Here is a 6,495-nt window from a genome sequence, read left to right as displayed (position 1 = left end):
CAGATAAATCAGGCTACAGAGAGCCTGTATTTTCTGTGTGCCATGTACAACATGAAAACATCTGGGAAGCATGGCCTTGTTAATATCAGTTGTTTCTCATTGTAAACTATAAGTTATCACTTTCACTATTTTAGATATAAAGAAACTGAGGCTCAGGGGAGTGAATAAATTTGTGTCCAATCCCATAGACAATGAGTAGCAGAACCAAGGTTGCAGTTGGGCTCACTGGTATCAGGGTTGACCTTTCTCTCTGCACCCTCTTCAGTTCATGGATAGCCTCAGCTCCATGGCTCAGCACATCTCTGCATTACGTTTGCAGACCCACAGAGGGCAAGCACTCAGATTTGGAAGCTGAAGTAACACATGAGCTGGAAAGATCTCCAGATAGCATAAAGTTCTAGAACTTTCTTTTTTTTTTCTGAGATGGAGTTCTGCTCTGTCATCCAGACTCTGAAATGTAGTAGTGTGATCTAGGCTTACCGCAACCTCCACCACCCTGGTTCAAGCAATTTCCCTGCCTCAGCCTCCTGAGTAGTTGGGATTACAAGCACATGCAACCACGCCTGGCTAATTTTTTTTTGTTTTTAGTAGAGATGGGGTTTCACCATGTTGGCCAGACTGGCCTTGAACTCCTGACAGCAGTCAGTCTGCCTGCCTGGGACTCCCAAAGTGCTGGGATTACAGGTGTGAGCCACCACACCTGGCTAAGTTCTGGAACTTTCTACTGGACAATACAGTTTGAAAGCAGCACACTACAGGGAAGAGATTGGAGAAGTGGTATGGGTTCAAATCATGAATGTCTTGAACATTCATGGTTTTGGAGGCTGGCGATGAGGCATAGAGAATGGAGGAGCCATTAAAAATATTTTTTCCTTTAATTTCCCCTTTATTTCTTACTGCTTGTGTAGCTCAAAAGTAATTAGAGATCCCCTATTTCTAGGTGGATATGGAGTCACTTCCATGGGAACGTCCAGGCTATATGAGCTCAGTGGGTGTCCCTGTTTAATGCCAAAACCTCAGTTCCTCCAGGGCATCCTCAGAAATGTTCCACTGTTGTAGGAAATTAGGTCAGTCTGCATCCTCAGCAGCTGGACCAGGGCCCATCCTGCTACCGTTGCCTGTCCCTAAGCTACTGCTTTCTGCTTCACTGAGGCTGCTGCCTGTGACACTGGTTGCTCTAAGCTGGGAGGTGGGCCTAATGAAGCTGTGTCTGAGCTACTGCTTCTTAATCCTGATCCAGCTGATTCCCCTGTTGTCACTTGCCTCTGTGCTTTCCTGGTAGCCTTCTGACCACCTTTATTCCCCAATGTCTTCCTACTCCAGACCACTGCCTGCTGCTTTCTTGGACTGCTTTCATCTTTGGCTTATGGCTGTAAGTAGTACCTTCACCCACTTGCTTGGGTTCATGCCATCAATACAGCTGCTGTCGCTATTGGTTCCTGGCAGGGCAAGGAACCACTCTTCTTTTCTACTTTTCTTTACTACTTTAGGTTCTCTACTTTACTTTAGGTGCTTACTCTTTTCTACTTTAAGTTCTTGCCATCTAGGAAGATTGCCCAGCTGTCAAGTGTTGGTTCAAGCTGTTCAGATGTTTTCTCAGGTAACACCCACCATGTGGCACTATTGCTACCCCCCAATCTTCAGGCCTTGTCACCAAGCCTGGCTCATTACAGCAGACTTCTTCTTCCCTCAGGGTAAATTCTCCCCATAAGAATCCCTATTTCTTCTTGATATGTCACTCCACTGGGTTACTCCTACCCAATTTACCAGATGTGCTTGTAGCTATGTTGGCACCCGAATCTTGGCACTGCTAGTTCTTTTCCAAGGCGGCTATTCAGCATCCACATCAACAGTGATTAACAGGAGTGGGGAAGTCATGTGACTCATATGCATATTTCCTCTTATTTTAAAACATGTCATTTTTATTGTAGAGATTTTATCAAATTCAGTAAAAAAATAAGATGATAAATACCACTTGTAATTTTTCCACCCGTACGTAAATAAAGTTAATGTTTGCTCAATGTCATTTATATTTATTACATTCCCTGTGCCTGGCATCGTGCTAAGCACAGCAATAAAAACAAAACAAAATACTCTCTGCCAACACTTACAGGAGTATACCACGTATACTACCATGGAGCCTCTGCTCTCCTTCATGTTACTATTTCATAAAGCCTATTTTTTTTAATCCTTTACTGAAGATGACAGAGTCTTCTGACATTTTTCTCCTGGTTTCTGAATTAAACCACATGCAGACACATGCCTTTCTCAGAATTTTCCAGGTGTCTTTCATTCCCCTGCATTGTAGCATTTTTCTCCTGTACTCCATTTTTCTCCTCTCTTTATTTGTTCTCAGACGGTGACTCAGCTAACTGTCATCCTCAGTATTTGTCAACAAATAGGATGAACGGACTGCCTTCGGCTCTCTTCTGCCCACTTATGTGCTGTTAGAGCCTTTCCCTTGTGTTTGCTCTTAGGGGAGATGACACCTCACCCCCCACACTCCAGGACTCATTTTCCAGTCATTACTAGCTTAGTGCCCTGTGCTTTGTGGAGTTGGCAGCCTTCCCTAACCCCAGTGACTGGTGCACTGCCCTCTTGAATTATTGGAAAATGCAGGTGTGGGGGAACACATCTCAATCATACCGTTTCCAGGCTGTCTCTTTCCAGTCTCCATGAAAGATTTTCTTTGTGGAGCCTATTCCTCCCCGTATGCAAAGTGCCCCAGCTAGCACCCCTGTGTTCCAAAAGTTGCAGCAAACAAATGTGGAAAGGATAACAGAGGCTGCTGCCTCATGAATCAGCACCCAAGGGGCAGATAGGCAGCTGCTCAGCTTTCAGATTGGTTTGGCCAGTAGAGAGCCTTTGAATTTGGGGCTAGATATTGAGAGAAGTAAAAGTGATTTTCTTTCTTTAGATATTGTCTGTTTCATAAAAGAAAGTCCGGGTTCTTCCCTAACTGATTCTAAACTTATTAGAGTTCGTAGAAATTTCTCCCATGTCTATTATTAGGTTGTCAGTCCATCTGTCTGTCCTAACAGTCTCTGCTGTCAATTTCAGTTTCTTCTTTCCTTTCCCTTTATTCATATTTTGATTGAAAGTTAGGAGGGACCTTCTTATTTCACTGAAGGCACTGGACTAATCTTCACAACAATCATGATAGTTGCATTATTGAACACCTATGTACCTGATACTTTTCTTGCTGCTTTATGTAGGTTATTGCTTTGATTCCAACCCTATGAGGTAGCTGTTATTATTTCCATCTTACAGGTAAAGAATATAAGGTGAAGAGGTTATTTAAAAATTTGCTCAAAGGACACTGAACTTGAAAGGTGCACAGCCTAGCTTCAAACCTAGGGCTCTCTTACAGTAAAGCCCTTGACGTTTCCCTAGTCTCTTAACATCTTTAAGGTTAATTATCATATTGTGTTATTTTGTAACACTTGTCTAAAAATGAATCACATGCCAAACTTCCATCGATATCTGCAACTGGTCTACTGCAGGTAAAGGATGAAAACAGTCTGGTACTTTAGTGCGATTCAGCGTCTTCCCTCCCTCCCGCTCCTCTCTTTTCTTTCCTTCCTTTTTTCATTCTTCCTTTCCTCTGTCTCTCTCCCTTCCTCCCTTCTTCTCCCTCTCCTTTTTTTCCTTCTTCTTTCCCTTCTTTTCCCTCCCTCCCTTCCTTTCTTCCTTCCTTCCTTCTTTCTTTTTGTTTATTTTTCCTTTCTTTCACTCTCTAACCCTGCTTCATCCTTTTCCTCCAGACTCTCGTGCTACAATGAGCTCCAGACCCAATAATGTCTGCTTTTTACATGCATTACATGTATAGAATTCCTAGCACAGTAGGGTTGATTGGAAATAAGTAAGACTGAAAACATTGAAGTGAAAGTGGCTTCTCTGCCATCTCAAAACGGAGTGTAGACTTATTCACAATCAGGAATAATTAACTGATAGCATTTTCATGTGTTGATGAGGAGACAGAGACAAGTTACCTCCAAGAGTAAGCCAGATCCCAACAAAACTTTTAAACACAGTAGCTGAGCTCTCTGGTGGGGCTGGTCGGTGCCCTACAATAGCAACGGTGGAATGTATGCCACACTCGGGATGAACCTTTAGGCCACTCCTATCTCTCAAGGCGAAATGAAATCCATTCCCCCAGCAATGGCCCTGACAGATGAACTGAGAAGGTGTGAGATTACTCAGACTCTAGTCCTTCCTTCCATATTTTAAAGTGTGATTGATAAAGCCCACAAACTTAAATCACAAATATACAAACCACCCATCTCCTTCATGACCTCATTAAAATTGTGCTTTTATTAGTAATTTTACTCATATTAAAGCATATAAATAGCATTGCCTATTTTGGACTACAGCCTGGCTTTAAATTAAATATTTTAGATCCAATGATGAAGCTTATCTTTGCACTTGAGCAAGTAATGTCAGACAAAGAAAAATTGTTTACTGCTTTGTACATAATTTTTTTTCCTCAAGTGGGCCTTTACATTTGTTCAAGTTCTTAGTATTTACACATTTGGAGTGTGGTCAGCGCCACAAGTTTTCCCATTTCTGCATTAATATATCCATAAGATTCACTTCATCTAGATTGTCTACGTGCACAAATACATGGGTAGATAGATTATCATATTAGATATTCATAAAATTTGGTCCACAACCCATCACTACGTGATGAATATCCACTGCTTGCCTTGGCTGAGCAGAGTGGAGTCTGTCTACACATTAATTTATAGTGACAACTCACAAGAGTTCCCTTAGTGAATCTGTCATTTATCTTCCCAATAAGCAAATCAGATTGTCAGACCTGATAGCTGAAATGTATAACAATATCTGTCAAAAATCTGAAGTTACTGCCCTCAAATAGATTTTGCAGAAACACAAAGGCATTTAATCCTAGTGGCCACTAGGAGAATAAGGGTTTTAGATAGTGTCTCAGACAGAAGCTCTGTGCTTCATGGATGAGCTTAGAGATAACACAGCCTGTGACACATAAATGCTACCAATATCATAAGGAATAAAACTTTCTTCCCTTTTTAAATAGCTTTGTTTAGACATGATTCACATACCATAAAATTTATTAACTTAAAGTATACAGTATAGTGGTTTTAGAGTACTTAAGGAGTTAAGTATCCACAAGTACTATCTAATTTTTTGTTCATTATGTTTCGTGTTTTGAACATTGTTTAGTGATTCTTAGGATTTCCTATATATGAAAACCGGTCATACAAAAATAGAGAAAATTTTGTTGCTTTCTTTCAAATCTGGATGGTCTTTTTCTTCTTTTCCTGTTTAATTTCCCTGGTTAAAATTTCCAGTGCCATATTGATTAGAAGTGGTGAGCGTAGTAATGCTAATCTTGCTTTGCATTTAGAGGAAAAGAATTGCCTTTTCTCATTAAGGATGATTTTATCTGTGGGTTTTTCATAGATACCCTTTATCAGGTTAAGAAATTTCACTTTGATTCCTAGTTTGCTAAATGCTTTTATCACAAAAGAGTGTTGGAATTTGTCAAATTATTTTCTGCATTCATCAAGATGAGCAGATGACCGTATGACTTTTATGCTTTATTCTAGTGGAAGAGTATTATATTAATTAATTTTTTAATGTTAACTGTATTTCTGGGATAAATCCTCTTTGGTCATGATTTTATAATCTTTTCTATATGCTTCTGGATTTCAATCTGTTAGCATTACTTGAATATTTCTCTATCTACTATATATTTATAAGAGGTATTGGTTCACAGTTCTCTTGGGATGTCTTCATCAGCTTGTGGCATCAGCTATACTGGCCTCTTAGAATGTTTAGGAAGTGTCACTTCCTCCTATTTTTTTTGGAAGCGTTTGTGAAGGGTTAGTGTTAGTTCTTTAAACATTTGACAGAATTATCTAGTAAAGCCACCTGGTCCTAGGCTTTTCTTTGTGGAAAATATTTTGATTACTAATTTAATGTCTTTACTCCTTATAGGTATATCCAGAATATCTATTCCTTTTAAATTTAGTTGCAGTAGTTTTTGTATTTCTAGGATTAATTTTTTAAAAAACCTGTTATATAATTGGTTGACACACGGTTGCTCATAGCGTTTTCTTATTTTTTTTTCCTGTAAGGTTTGTAGTAGTGTTCCCTCTTTTATTCATTATTTTTGTAACTAAAGTGTTCTATCACCTTTTACTGATCAGTCTAGCTAAAAGTTTTTATTTTGCAACTCAAAAAAACATGATTTTATTGATTTTTTCTATTGATTTCTATTATCAATACATTGATCCATTTATTTATAATAGGTTGATTCATTTATTTCCACTCTATTATTTCTTCTTCTTGTTTTGAATGTAATTTTTTTTCTAGTTTCTTACATTGGAAGATTATGTTATAGATATGTGATTTTTTTCAGTTTTTAATACAGGGATCTAAAAGTATAAATTTCCCTCTGAACACTGCTTTAACTGCATCTTGTACATTTTGATATATTGTTGGTGTCCTTTT

Source organism: Sapajus apella, unplaced genomic scaffold (genome assembly GCF_009761245.1).
Source record: "Sapajus apella isolate SASKATOON/1434 unplaced genomic scaffold, GSC_monkey_1.0 scaffold31, whole genome shotgun sequence".
Taxonomy (NCBI): Eukaryota; Metazoa; Chordata; class Mammalia; order Primates; family Cebidae; genus Sapajus; species Sapajus apella.
The sequence above is the reverse complement of the archived record's forward strand: the minus strand, read 5'-3'. Positions refer to the sequence as shown.